Source organism: Nycticebus coucang, unplaced genomic scaffold, assembly GCF_027406575.1.
Source record: "Nycticebus coucang isolate mNycCou1 unplaced genomic scaffold, mNycCou1.pri scaffold_57, whole genome shotgun sequence".
Taxonomy (NCBI): domain Eukaryota; kingdom Metazoa; phylum Chordata; class Mammalia; order Primates; family Lorisidae; genus Nycticebus; species Nycticebus coucang.
In genome coordinates this window covers 825411-840513 of record NW_026515585.1, presented here as the reverse complement: position 1 = coordinate 840513, position 15103 = coordinate 825411, and the positions used below count along the sequence as shown (strand labels likewise).

At 37.0% G+C, this 15103-nt stretch overlaps 2 pseudogenes; both read left to right on the top strand.

Moving 5' to 3' along the window:
* Nucleotides 1-15103, top strand: part of LOC128579474 (protein MCM10 homolog) — a 74411-nt pseudogene that overhangs the window by 33799 nt on the left and 25509 nt on the right.
* Nucleotides 8784-11091, top strand: LOC128579478 (protein lin-54 homolog; annotated as a pseudogene).

The following is a 15103-nucleotide window of genomic DNA, read 5'->3' as shown; positions in this document are numbered from 1 at the left end:
CCAACAATAGTCAAGTTGAAAAAACAGTTAAGGTCTCTATCCTGTTCACAGTAGTGCCAAAGAAGATGAAATATTTGGGAATTTATCTAACAAAGGACATGAAAGATCTCTATAAAGAGAACTATGAAACTCTAAGAAAAGAAATAGCTGAAAATATTAACAAATGGAAAAACATACCATGCTCATGGCTGGGAAGAATCAACATTGTTAAAATGTCCATACTACCCAAAGCAATATATAATTTCAATGCAATCCCTATTAAAGCTCCACTGTCATACTTTAAAGATCTTGAAAAAACAATACTTCGTTTATATGGAATCAGAAAAAACCTCGAATAGCCTAGACATTACTCAGAAATAAAAATAAAGCAGGAGGAATTACTCTACCAGACCTCAGACTATACTACAAATCGATAGTGATCAAACAGCATGGTATTGGCAGAAAAACAGAGAAGTAGATGTCTGGAACAGAATAGAGAACCAAGAGATGAATCCAGCTTCTTAACATTATTTAATCTTTGACAAGCCAATTAAAAACATTCAGTGGGGAAAAGATTCCCTATTTAACAAATGGTGCTGGGTTAACTGGCTGGTAACCTGCAGAAGGCTGAAACTGGACCCACACCTTTCACCATTAACAAAGATAGACTCTCAGTGGATTAAAGATTTAAACTTAAGACATGAAACTATAAAAATACTAGAGGAGAGTGCAGGGAAAACCCTTGAGGAAATCCGTCTGGGCGAGTATTTTATGAGGAGGACCCCCCGGTCAATTGAAGCAGCGTCAAAAATACACTACTGGAACTTGATCCAACTAAAAAGCTGCACAGCCAAGAACACATTAAAGCAAGAAAACAGCCCTCAGAATGGGAGAAGATATTTGCATGTTATGTCTCCTACAAAGTTTAATAACCAGAATCCACAGAGAATTCAAATGCATTAGCAAAACTAGAACAAGGGATCCCATCACAGGCTGGGCAAGGGATTTGAAGAGCAACTTCTCTGAAGAAGATAGGTGTGCGGCCTTCAGACATATGAAAAAATGCTCATCATCTTTAATAATCACAGAAATACAAATCAAAACTGCTTTGAGTTATCATCTAACTCCAGTGAGACTAGCCTATATCACAAAATCCCAAGACCAGAGATGTTGGCGCGGATGTGGAGAAAAGGGAACACTTTTGCATGGCTGTTGGGAATGCAAATTAATACATTCCTTTTGGAAAGAGATATGGAGAACACTAGAGATCTAAAAATAGATCTGCCATTCAATCCTGTAATCCCTCTACTGGGCATATACCTAGAAGACCAAAAATCACATCATAACAAAGATATTTGTACCAGAATGTTTATTGTAGCCCAATTCATAATTTCTAAGTCATGGAAAAAGCCCAAGTGCCTATCGATCCACGAATGGATTAATAAATTGTGGTATATGTACACCATGGAACATTATGCAGCCTTAAAGAAAGATGAAGACTTTATCTCTTTCATATTTACATGGATGTAGCTGGAACATACTCTTCTTAGTAAAGTATCTCAAGAATGGAAGAAAAAGTACCCAATGTACTCAGCCCTACCATGAAACTAATTTAGCGTTTTCACATAAAAGCTATAAGCCAGTTACAACCTAACAATAGGGAGAAGGGGGAATGGTAGGGGAGGGAGGGGGGAAGTGTTGGAGGGTAGGGGATTGGCGGGATTACATCAGTGGTGCATCTTACAAGGGTATATGTGAAACTTGGTACATGTGGAATGTAAGTGTCTTGGCACAGTGACTGAGAGAATGCCAGGAAGGCTATGTTAACCAGTGTGATGAAAGTGTGTCAAATGGTCTGTGAAGCTAGTGAATGATGCCCCATGATCATATCAATGTACACAGCTATGATTTAATAAATAATAAAAAATAGAATGGATAAGCAAGTATCCAATATACTCAATACTAATATGAAACCAATATATAAACAACTACAAGCCCACATCTAACAAAAAAGCTAGTCTCATGAGATGGAGGAGAGAGGAGGCAGAGAGGAGAGAAGATGAAGGGAGGGTGATTGGTGGGATCCGATCTAATGTGCACAATGTCAAACTGTTCAGCATGTATCCTGGGTGAAGGGCTCAACTAAAAATTGAAAATTATTTTAGAAATGAAAACAATGTAATCTAAAAGTTTATGCCCTCATCTCAATCTAAAGTTTGAAAAATATAAATTTGTTTTAAAGTATTATTTCCCTAAATAAAGAAGCTTTGATAATGTTCAGTTTATGTTCATAATGACATACTCCAAAGGTTCCCATTTGGCCAATACTAATTTATCACCAACATATTTCTAGAATAAGGAATACCAATTTATTTAATGTTGTAAGTATTATAGTCAGTATATTGTATGTTCTTATAATGTTCACTTATTTTTGGTGGGGAGTGAAGATTAGAGTTATGTATTTTGAAGAAAATTGCTTGTTGGCATAGGCATATAAATTTATATTTTCTCAATTAACCATTGAATATTAGGTGAGTCTTTCTTTTTTTTTTAGCTCCCTGTTTAGTTCACAGAATCAGTCATGAAAAAAAGAAAAGAGTTTTTCATGTGAAAGCCATAAATTAGTTTCATAGTAGGGCTGAGTACATTGGATACTTTTTCTTCCATTCTTGAGATACTTTACTAAAGCTATAACCCAGTTATAACCTAAGAATAGGGGGAAGGGGGAGAGGGAGGGGAGGGAGGGGATGGATGGGCGGAGGGAGGGTGATTGGTGGGATTACACCTGTGGTGCATCTTACAAGGGTATATGTGAAACTTAGTAAATGTAGAATATAAATGTCTTAACATAATAACTAAGAAAATGCCAGGAAGGCTATGTTAACCAGTGTGATGAAAATGTGTCAAACGGTCTATAAAACCAGTGTATGGTGCCCCATGATCGCATTAATGTACACAGCTATGATTTAATAATAAAAAGAAAAAGAAAATAAAAAAAAAAAAAAAAAAAAAACAGATGTAATACAGGCTTCATCTGGAGACCAAATATGAAGTCTTCAATTGCAGTGTTCTGCTTTTAAACAGATACTGCTTTTATTATAACTGCTTTTGCATAAAAAATTCTGATTGGGAAATTTTCATGAACCTTAATACTTTAATTTAAGGTAGTGATTAGGAAATCTTCAAGGACCTTAGTATTTTAATTTATTTAAAACTCAATGTTGTTATTAATTTTCACAGAGCATCTCACAGAATCTTAAAAAGAAGGATCTTGGGTATTCATCTGAGGCTTCTAATCAAAAAGGAAAAAATACAGCGAATGAACAAGTCGAAGGTAACAATTGTATATTTCTGAAAAAGCTATTTGACACAAAATTTGCTTAAAATGCATTGATATATTGTAAGAGCCAAGGAAAGTCACCAATTGCATGCATACAAGGAGAAGAAAGAGAAGTGAAATGGTGATAAGTTGTGCGTGTTCTTTTAATTTTTTTATTAAATCATAACTGTATGCATTTATGGAGCATAATATGGTGATTTGATGTACAATTGGAATGCTTAAATCAAACTGATTAACATAACCACCACTTCATTTATTTTTTATGGTAAGACATAATTTACTCTTCAGTTATTTTGAAGTATACATTTGCATTATGCACTTTAGGTGAGATCCAAGCAAATAACCTCCCTCTTCCCACTTATCACCTTCCCTCTTCCCCTCCCATCTCCCATTCCCCTTGTTAGACTGTATTTGTGTTTTGTCATTCATGTGAGAGTAGAAGTGTTTATATATTGGTTTCATAATAGTATTGAGTACATTGAACACTTTTTTTGTTTGTTTGTTTCCATTCTTGAGATATTTTACTGAGAAGAATATGTTCCAACTGCATCCAGGTAAAAATAAAAGATGTAAAGTCTCCATTTTAATTCATTTATTCACTTATTTGTTTATTTATTGTTTGTTTGTGATTCATTGCGGGTACAAAGAATAAGGTTACACTGATTGCATTTGTTAGATGAAGTCCCTCTTATAGTTGTGCCCCACGCACAAGAGGTGTAACATACCCTGCCACCCCAGCCCTTTCCCTCCACCCCTCTTCCCACTTGCTCATTCTCTTAGCCCCCGCCCCTGTATTAGGGGCTGCCTTCATATTGGAATAGAGTACATTGGATTCTTGCTTCTCTATTCTTTTGATGCTTTACTAAGAAAACTTTGTTCCAACAAGTCTCCATTTTTTTATGGCTGAATATTTTCCATGGTATAATTATAAAGCTCTTTTGCATCCTTTGTAAGATAAATTCTCAGATATTTCATCATCTTTGGCACTACTGTAAAAGGAACAGTATCTATGATTATATTTTCAGTTTGACTATCATTGGAATATATAAAAGCTACTGATTTCTAGGTATGGATTTTGTGTCCTGAGACACTGCTATATTCCTTGATCAGTTCTAAAAGCTTTGTAGTTGGGTCCCTGGGTTTTCCAGATATAAGATCATGTCATATGTGAAAAGCAAGAGTTTGACCTCTTCTGTCCCCATTTGAATACCCTTGATCTCCTTCACTTACCTGATTGAAATGGATGTTGAATAGCAGTGGAGACACTATCTTTGTCTAGTTCCAGATCTGAGTGGAAATGTTTTCAATTATACTTCATTCAATTTGATATTGACTGTGGGTTTTCTGTAGATGGCCTCTATCAGTTTAAGAAATGTCCCATCTAACCCTGTTTTCCTAAGTGTTCCAAACATGAAATGATCTCGATTATCAGAAGCCTTTTCTGCATCAATAGATAGAATCATGTGGTGATATTTTTTTTATTTTTTTATGCACTATATTATATTTCTAGATTTATGTATGTTGAACCAAACTCATAACCCTGGGATAAAACCAACTTGATCATGGTATAAAACTTTTTTGATGTGTCACTGAATTCTGTTTGCTAGGATCTTATTGAATATTTTTGCATCGATATCCATTAATGATATTCATGTATATTTTTCTTCCTTTGTTGGGGCCTTACATGTTTTGAGGATCAAGGTCATATTTGCTTTGTAAAATGTGTTGGGGAGGATTTCTTCCTTTTCTATGTTTTGGAATAGGTTATGTAATATAGGTACTAGTTCCTCTTTGAAGGTTTGATAGAATTCTGATGTGCAACCGTTTGAATATTTATTTTGGGGAGATTTTGTATAGTTGATAGTTTAGTGCTTGATAAAGGTCTATTCAAAATTTCTAATTCTTTCTGGTTCCATCTAGGAAGGTGATATGCTTACAGGTATTGGTCAATTTCCTTTATATTATCATGTATCTGAGAATAGAGTTATTTTGTGGTAGTCATTAAGAATTTTTTGAATTTGTGTGGTATCTGTGTTCCCCCCCTTTACTGTTTCTGATTGATGTTCTTAGAGATTTTATTTTTCTTCTTTTGCTTAGTCTAGCCAAAGGTTAATTAATTTTATTAATCTTTTCAAAAACCCAACTTTCTGTTATGATGACCTACTGGGTGATTCTTTTGTTTTCAATTCTATTTAATTCTGCTCTAAGTTTGGTTATTTCTTTTCATCTGCTGGGTTTGCAGTTGGATTTATCTTTCATTTCCTGTTGCTTAAGATAGCCTATTAGGTTGCTGACTTGCTCTCCTCATTTTATTTTTTTTTATTATTTATTTATTTTATTTTTTTGTAGAGACAGAGTCTCACTTTATGGCCCTCGGTAGAGTGCCGTGGCCTCACACAGCTCACAGCAACCTCCAACTCCTGGGCTTAAGCGATTCTCTTGCCTCAGCCTCTTCTTGATGAAGACTTCTAATGCTATGAACTTCCCTTTTAGGACTGCCTTTGCAGTATCCCACAGGTTTTGATAGTTTGTGTCTTCATTATCATTTTGTTCAGCAAATCTGATGATTTCTTTCTTAATCTCATCTTTGACCTAGCTATCATTTATACTAAGGTTATTTCACTTCCATGACTTTGAGTATGAATATTTCTTTTGCTAGAAGGTATAATTGGTATTATTTTAAATGCGTTGAGGTTAGACTTGTGTTTGAAGATATGATCAGTTTTGAAGATATGATCTGTGGGCTGGTGAAAAAAATGTGTATTCAGTTTTATTAGGATGAAAGGTTCTGTAGTTGTCGGTTATGTCCATTCTTTTCAAGGTTCAAGTTTAAGACCATTATTTCTTAGTTTCTTTTTGGATGATCTATCCTGAATAGCTAAAGGGGTATTTAAAATGTCCAGTTATTTATAGTACATGAAGGTATCATATTGTTCAGATCCATTAGGGTTTGTTTTGTAAATAGAGGAACATTCAGAAAGGGCACATAAATGTTAATTATTGAAAGCTATTCATGTTGATTGTTGCCCTTGACAAATATTTAGTATCTGTCCTTGTATTTTGTTATTTGTTTTTGTTTTAATTCAATTATATCTGCAAATAAGATTGCAATCCCTGCTTTTTTCTGATGTCCATTTGCCTGATCTCCATTCATTCGCTCTGAGTCTTTCTTTGTCCTTTGAGGTAAGATGAGACGCCATTGGCAACAATTACTGGCCTTAGTTTTTTAAAACCAGTCAGCCATTCTGTGCCTTTAGGGGAGAATTTAGGCTATTCACATTAATTGAGATAATTGATAGCTATGGTAGTATTTTGGTTGTTTTGTTTTTCAAATGTCTATTGCATATTTTTAACCCTTTGACCATTGTGAAATCTAGGCTTTGTTGTTCAAATTCTGGGTGTATTTCTTTGGGTTGTAGAAAACTGTGCTGGTCATTACAGAAAATGGTTCTGTGTATTTCCTGGATAGCTCATCTTGTTATGGCAAATTTCCTCAACATGTGGGTATCAGTGAAGTATTTGATTTCTCCATCACAAATGAAACTCATTTTATCTGGATATGGGATTCTGAGCTAAAAGTTATTTTGTTTTAGGAGATTGAAGGTCCATGATGATCCTCTTCTGCCTTAAAAAATTTTGGCTAAAAGATGTGCGGTCAACCTAGTATTTTTCCCTTTGTCGGTTAGATTTTTGTTACACCTGGCTGTTTGTAGGACTTTTTCCTTGATATTAACTTTGGCAAAGTTAAATACAATGTATCTAAGAAATGGTTTATTTGGATTGCATTGCGCTGGGGTTCTGAAACTTTCTACTATCTGAAATTTTGTATCTCTTGCAATGCTTTGGAAATTCTCCTGCATAATATCTTGGAGTCAAGCATTTGTGCCTTAAGGATCATCATTTTCTTCTTCAGGAATCTCTATACTTTGGATGTTTGATCTTTTGGAATGGCCCCACAACTCTTTCAGAGAATGTTCTGTTCTGATTCTCCTGTTTTCTGCCTGTTTGAATAATTGGTATCATTCAAAAGCCTTGTCTTTAATTTCTGATACACTTTATTACCTGCTAAACTCAATTAGTGAGGAACCCTACTGTATTTCAAAGTTCTGAGAACACTTTTTTCATTTCATTAAGCTCTGCTATATCTTTCTCATTATGTTCATATCCTTGGTGACTTTGTCTTTGAATTCTTTAGTTTCTTGAGACAATTTTTGAACAGTTTTTTGGATGTCTCTTTTCATCTTTTCCTCCACTCTATTCGTCTTATTTTTCAACCATATTCTGAATTCTGTTTCTGACATTTGAGCCACTTCTCTATGAATAGTATCTTTTGTTGTATCTCCTTTTTCATCCATTGGTGTATGTGATCTTCACTGATTTTTCATGTTGCCAAAGTTCTTCCACTGGTTCTTCCTCAGGAGTATTTTCTCCAATATTGCCTTTAAAACTTGTGGGGGGAGTTTGGTTTGGTGGCTTCAGGTACTGGTGCTAAGCAGTCCATTACCAATGACCTGGAGCTTGTGATTGTGGCTTTTCCCCTACAGCCTTTGACCATTGTGAAAGGTCAATCCTGTTGAATCTCAGCTGTAGAACTATATCAACATCTGGGTTGCCCCACCTCCCCCACACTAGTAACAGCTAGAGGAGGAGAATCTATAACTCTCCACTACAAAACAACTACAACACAACTTTGGAGGGTCCCCAGGTAGACATTCCAGGTTGAAAGTTCTAATCAGATTGTCCCAGGGAGTACAATCACTGTTCACGAGAAAGAGTTCAGAGTTTCAAGCATCCAGTTTTAGGAATTCACAGGCATTCTGTCCAGCAAACCCATGGGGCTAGACTCTGGTCCCCTCTCGTGGGTAAGGGAGTCAGGAAAGTTGCCCATTAATGTCAGAACTTGGATGTCAGTTCCTCTGCCAGCTGCACACCATCTCCACATCCCTGTCTCTCCAGACACCATTCTCTCTCTGCAGCCCCCGTTTCCTCACTAGTTGCTGCCCGTGATGCCATCTAGAGGTCTACACAATGCCTGGGCCTGTGAATTCACCAAACACTCTGGGCTCTGCAGGGGGTATACTTTCAGGCATCCAGGCTCCTGGCAAAGGGTTAACTGTGCATTCAGATTTTCAGGGAAAATATTTGATTGATTTTATGACCAGTCGGATGGCACCTAAGCTCACAGGTGGGAACTCCCGGGAAGAAGAAGACAGGGAGGAAGTACACTAAGTGAAAAGGATCAGGTGGCATGATTCAGGCTGGTCAAATGATACAATTTCTGGAGAGGGTGCATGGGTGGCAAGGGCCTACGTATTATGGGGTGAAGCGGTAGAATGGTTCTGGGCGAGTGAATTTGAACAGTCCCTGCCCTGAGTCTCCAAGGCAGCTACTGCTGCTGCCACAGATGGGAGCCCAGAGAGCTGCTGGGTTTGTGCCTGATTAACTTTCTAGCAGGAGAATGATCATGGAGGTGGTCCCTGCCAAAGTGAAAGGTTTGCTTCCAGAGGAGATAATGGACACTGGTATGACTTCAGTTGGTGACCATAGTATTGAAGCTGGGGAAGACCCAATTCCCATAGAGACAGAAGTGGAAGAAATTGTCAACATAAATTTTACTGGTGGCTCTACAGCCATGCCTATTTCCACAGAACCAATCACAGTGGACAGTAAGCACACTAACCAAGTTACAGGGAATGCCACAATTACTAAGGCAAATTGTAACACCACAGTGAAACCAGCTTTTCCAAGTGGCGTTCAGAAATTTCGTGCTCAGACTCCTATGACTGTATCAGTCCATCATATTATGTTAAACAAAGTACCACAGACAGCTGATGTTAAACTGGTAGTCAGAAACTTAAACCAGATGAACAGAAGTTAATTTTAACCACTTTGGTTAAGTCTCATTCTAGCACTACCCCAAAGACAACTACCACAGACTCATAAAGTTACAACTGAGGCCCAATCAGGAGATAGTAAGTTACCACTGCAGCAAATTAAAATAGTTAATCATGGGAAGAAGGCCAGAGTTGAAACCTGTCATTGGAGTCTCAGCACTGACCCTAGGAAGCCAACAGATGAATAGTGTAACACAGCCCTTGTTATAGACCAAACAGTAAAAAACACTACAGATTGCTAAGAAGCCTCAAATACCAACCTCTGGTTTGGTAATCAAGAAGCTGATCTTTGCAAAACCAAGTAGTAGGAAAGCAGTTACAGGACAGACAACTCAAGTATCACCTCCAGTCATTGCAGGTAGGGTTCTTTCACAGTCTATTCCCAGAACTCCATCAAAGACCACAACAATATCTGAAAGTGGTTTTATTGGATCGCCTTTAAATTATACAACACAGACACTAAAGAAAATAGCCATATCTCCTTTGAAGTCACCAAATAAGGCAGTGGAATCAACTGTGCAGACCATCACTGTTAGGGGAGTAAGCACATCAAAGTTTAAAGCAATTGCACGTCTGGAAACTGCTCTCAGTGTCCGGAAGATTCAGTTACCTGGAAGCAAGTTTTATTTTGTCTGACTTGTTACTGCCACACAATCAGTAGCTCACCCCAGCCAGATAGAATCCCAGTAAAAACACTCAAAGACAGTAAGGAAAGACATTGGTTGTGAATACAACCCCAGTTCAGATGTCCGTTCCAATTATCATGGCTTAGGTTGTCAAACAAGTTGCTCCCAACCAATCAATCTAACTTCACAAATCATAACTACGAGCCAGCCACAGGACCGGCTCATCATGCCTGCCGCAACACTGCCACAGATTCAGCCCAACCTCACCAACGGGCCACCGGGCCTTGTCCTGGCAGTGTCTTGGCCACAGCTCTGGGAACAGGGATTGTGGGCTATGCTGTGCTTCCAGCTCAGTACTTTACTCAGCTACAGTAGTCTTCATACGTGTCTAGAGCAAGCTATTCTAACTTTGTTGGAATATTTGGTATCCAGATCCAGTCGAGACTTCCATTCAATGGTATAATCCCATCTGTGTATTCCATTGGGCCTAGAAAGCCCTGTAAGTGTGTAATATCACTGTGTTTGACATTATATTGTGATTGCTTTGCAAATAGTGAATTTTACAACATCCACAATTATACTAGTTATTATAACAATTTGTAACATGAAAATGAAAGACAAAAAGCAATAAAAACATGCCTTGACAGAAATCCAGAAGGCTTCAAGGGAAAGGAAAGGAGGGAGAATCAGATTGATATCATAGCAAAGGATGTAATTGCAAATGATCAGGCTGTCTTAAAAACTATTGTGAATGCTATGAGGCAAAAATAATGTGTTCCTCAATATACAAATGTAATGGGTGTAAAATTTTGAGAAAGCCCAGAAAGAAAGACATTGATGTACTTGGCAGAGGCAGCTGAAGTAAGAGTACAGCAACAAACAGCGGCAAAGACTAAGTTGTCTTCTCCAATTTCAGACTTGTTTACTAGGCCAAACAACTTTGAATAGTGGATGAGGAAAATTGTTGTTTACAGTCGTGACTAAGGAAGTAGCTGAAGCCATGTGTGACTACCTTCTTGCCCAGACAGAGCAGGCAGACAAGAGGGAAAATAAAAAGCAGCAGCTGAAAGGGTAATAGGAACACATTTATAAGAGGGATTTTGCTTGACAAATGCAATTAGTGTAACCTGGATGTTTGTACGCTCAATGAATCCCCAACAATAAAAAAAGTAAAGGATTTGGATGAGGTTTGATGAGCATCATTAACTTAGCAGGAAAAGCAAAATGTGACCCCTGTGCCATGAATTGCTAACTCTTGCACAAAAGACTGATAAATGGAACAGTAAAGAAAATTTAAGGTGCAGGGACACTTGATTTTTTGGAAAATGGTTTAACAATTACTGTGCTTTAATTCACTTCTTGTTTTAAGAGATTTGAATTGTAACATTGAAAGAGAAGATATTTAAAATGAGGAAATTAGTGCATTTTAAATCTTACTTAAATCGGCTTATGGCCTAAATTTAAGTTTTCTTTCTTGTATTATATAGATTTTTCATTGGCTTAGGTTTTTTTTTTTTAGAGACAGAGTCTCACTTTATGGCCCTCGGTAGAGTGCCGTGGCCTAACACAGCTCACAGCAACCTCCAACTCCTGGGCTTAAGCGATTCACTTGCTTCAGCCTCCCGAGTAGCTGGGACTACAGGCGCCCGCCACAACGCCCGGCTATTTTTTGGTTGCAGTTTGGCTGGGGCCCGGTTTGAACCCGCCACCCTCGGTATATGGGGCCGGCACCTTACCGACTGAGCCACAGGCGCCGGCCATTGGCTTAGGTTTTTAAACAGTTAGATGGTCTATCCTTCTGATTCTATTGACAAAGGATATTTATAATTACTATAATTTACAATGTGTGGTGTCACATGATTTTTTTCAGTAGAGAAATTCAAAGTACCAGTGGTTGTTAACCAGTCATCCTTTGAGTATAGATTTAGAGCGTATTCAGACAGAATGTCTAACATAAAAAATTCTTAAGAAACATTCAGATAGCCTTTTGTGTTTAGAAAATCACCATATTTTTAAAAAAATCAAGTTTTAAGGTGGATTCTGGAATAATATCTTGTTGTTAATTTGGGAATGTCAGAGGGAACCCTCAGGCACACTCTTAAAATTAAGAGGGGAGAGGGATAGGGTGAGTGGAGGGAGGGTAGTATAAATGTCTAAACACATAACTAAGAAAATGTGGTGAAGGCTATATTAACCAGTTTGATGAAAGTATTTCAGATTGTGTACAGAACCAGCACACTGTACCCCATAGTTGCATTAATGTACACAGCTACGATTCAATAAAAAAAGAAAAAAATAAACATATAAAATATTAAGGGGGGTAGCACCTGTGCCTCATTGAGTAAGGTGCTGGCCCCATATACCAAGGGTGGCAGGTTCAATCCTGGCTCTGGCCAAACAGCAACAAAAAAATAGCCAGGCATTGTAATGGACATGGATAGTCCCAGCTACTCTGGAGGCTGAGGCAATAGAATCACCTAAGCCCAAGAGCCGAAAATTGCTGTGAGCTGTGACACCACTGCACTCTACAGAGGGTGAAAAGTAAGACCTCTCTAAAAAAAAAAAGTAAAAAAGACAGTAAATGATAAATGATACTTAGAGAATTAACAATGTGTTTCTATGATAAGGAATGGCCAATAAAAACTCCCATTTTCTCTCAAAGAGTTGGCATGTATTTGAAATAATAAATTGTCAAAGTGATTACTGAGTGCTATACAAATAAGAGGTGTGTATAAGTAGAAGTAAACTTATCATGTAGTGATTATATAGAACCTCACATAATTATCAAGTATAAAATTTGGCCTGTGAAGAAATAAAGAATAAGGAAGCTGTAAGAAATGAATTTGGAGAAGGCTTTTTCATCTATACAAATATTTCTCTTTGTAAACTTTTGAACTAAGAAGTTTCAAATCAATACATGACTCTTACTTGATTTACTGAAATGGGCTTCCCAACAAAGCCTTCAAAATTATAATGGGAAAAATTCTTTTTATAACAGTAGTCAGGCATGTTTCCATTGCTCTATTGGTTTGTTTTTATAATGGAAGTTTAATGTAGCATGATTTTACTCAGTTATTTGGGTAAGCGGAAGGTATGAGTATAATTACTCAAATAATCTAAATCATTTTCAGTAATTCTAAAACTCTGAATTTAGGAGTGTGTTGTAATGGGACTCTTGGTTTATAACAATAAAAAGACCATGTTGGAATTCAGTAATTTTGTTAGGTACCTTAATCCTCAGTAATTATTCATGTATGATTATTGCAGTTCCTAAAGGGACTCTATAGTGTTTCTGTATGTAGTTAGAATATACGTTCATATGAACGGTCCTGATATAGGCAATAGAAACTAAGTGATCCAAAAGAGGATTCCATTATTCAATAAACAGAATCCTTCCTTTTGAAATTTGGATTTACAAAATTATAGGGCATTAACTTTAAGTATAGATAGTGCACACATTCTTAGCACCTCAATCTAGTATGTTTAATTAAAATTTTTATAAATGTAAATTAGTGTAAGATGATAAAATAATGTCTAGTCAACTTATTTTCAACAAATCAGAATATGTTTTTGGTCTAGGCCTAAATTTTGTTCATTTTGCAAATATTCTGTATTCTAATTGCACATTTGTGATGTGTATTTCTATACAGTGTGAAGAAAATGTGAAATTTTGTTTTCAATTGTAGATTATATGTGGTGGCATTGTTTAAGAGTGTTTGCTTATAAAAATTTTGCGGTGGAATCAAATGCTACCACCAGTTTTTCTGATTTTCAAGAAGCTTTGTAAAATACTAAGCCATTTCCTTCCTCTGTAGTACTTACTGAACATTTTGTATTTAGGCATTTGCATCAAATTGCTGAACAAAAGAACTAGCCATATTAATTCAACAATTTTAAAAACTACTTGAAGAGGGTTGGGCATACAATTTTTAGCTCTAATTCTATCACAAAGTAGAAAGATTAAATTTATATTTGTTAGAGCTATTCAAAGAATACAATTTTCTACACTGTAGAAACAGGACAGCCAATTAGTAATACAAAAAAATTAACATTTATACTGTCTTAAAAGAAATCAATTTCTTTTTCTTTTTTTAATGTTGAGGATTCATTGAGAGTACATGAAACCAGGTTACACTGATTGCATTTGTTAGGCAAAATCCCTCTTGCAATCCTATCTTGTCCCTAAAAGGTGTGGCACACACCAAGGCTCCACCTCCCCCTCCTCCCTGCTCTCTGCTATTCTTTTCCCCACACCTCCCTCCTTTCTCTCTCTGCTCTCCACTTTCCCTACCCCTACCATGTCCTTAATTGTCATTAATTGTCCTTAAATTAAAATTGAGTACATAGGAAAAATAGTAATTTCTTAGTGCAAAGTGGACAGGGCATTACAAAGGTGGCAAGAATATAAAGTGAGCTCCCAGTTTCAAAATGTGTCAGAGACAGAGAGCACATACCCTCGCTGCTCCCATGTTCCTCACTGTTAGAGAGGCATGAAAGACTGAAGTCTCTGATCATGCAGAGGCGTGTTTCATCTAACACAGAGGAAAGGAAGCATAGGGTCAGGCACAAATGTCTATAATTCAGTGTCATATAAACTATTTTACTTTATTGAACAGTAGTATCATATACTTCACAATAAGGAAGCTAGAATGGAGAGAAGAGGGTTAGTTATGAAGATATATTGGAAAGTATAGCCTGATAAAAAGTCCATCAGAAACTTGATGATTTGTGATGCCTTTTCATCTTGGAGTATGTTACACGGAGGGACTGGTGGTGAGATTCTAAAGGGGAAGCTCAGGTAAGGAAATGTGGACGCAAATCACTGCAGACCAGAGCTTCTCAAACTTTCTGATATCTCCTGGATACCTGGTTAAAAATGCACTTTGTGATTCAGTAGGTCTAGGTATCTTCATTTCTAACACACACAAGTGACGCTGAGGTTGCTGGTCCTTGGATCCCCATGAGTAGCAAGGGTATACACTTGCCTATAGAGAAATCTGGAAAAAAACCCTGGAAGAACAGTTTCACCATAGCAGGATCAAGAAAAGGCATTATTTTGCTCTTATTTCTGAGCATGAGTTTAGCTGGAGGAGAAGGAGCAAAGAAACAAAGAAATCAAGTTATAAATGTGAGATCGTTTTGCTAAATGAAGAGGGAAGAAATGGCAGAAATAATCCATGAAAACAATGGAAGACCACAGGGTTACAGAATACTTTTTGAAGGGAAGAGACATTCTGGGTAGGGAAAGAGAGTGGAAAGAAGAA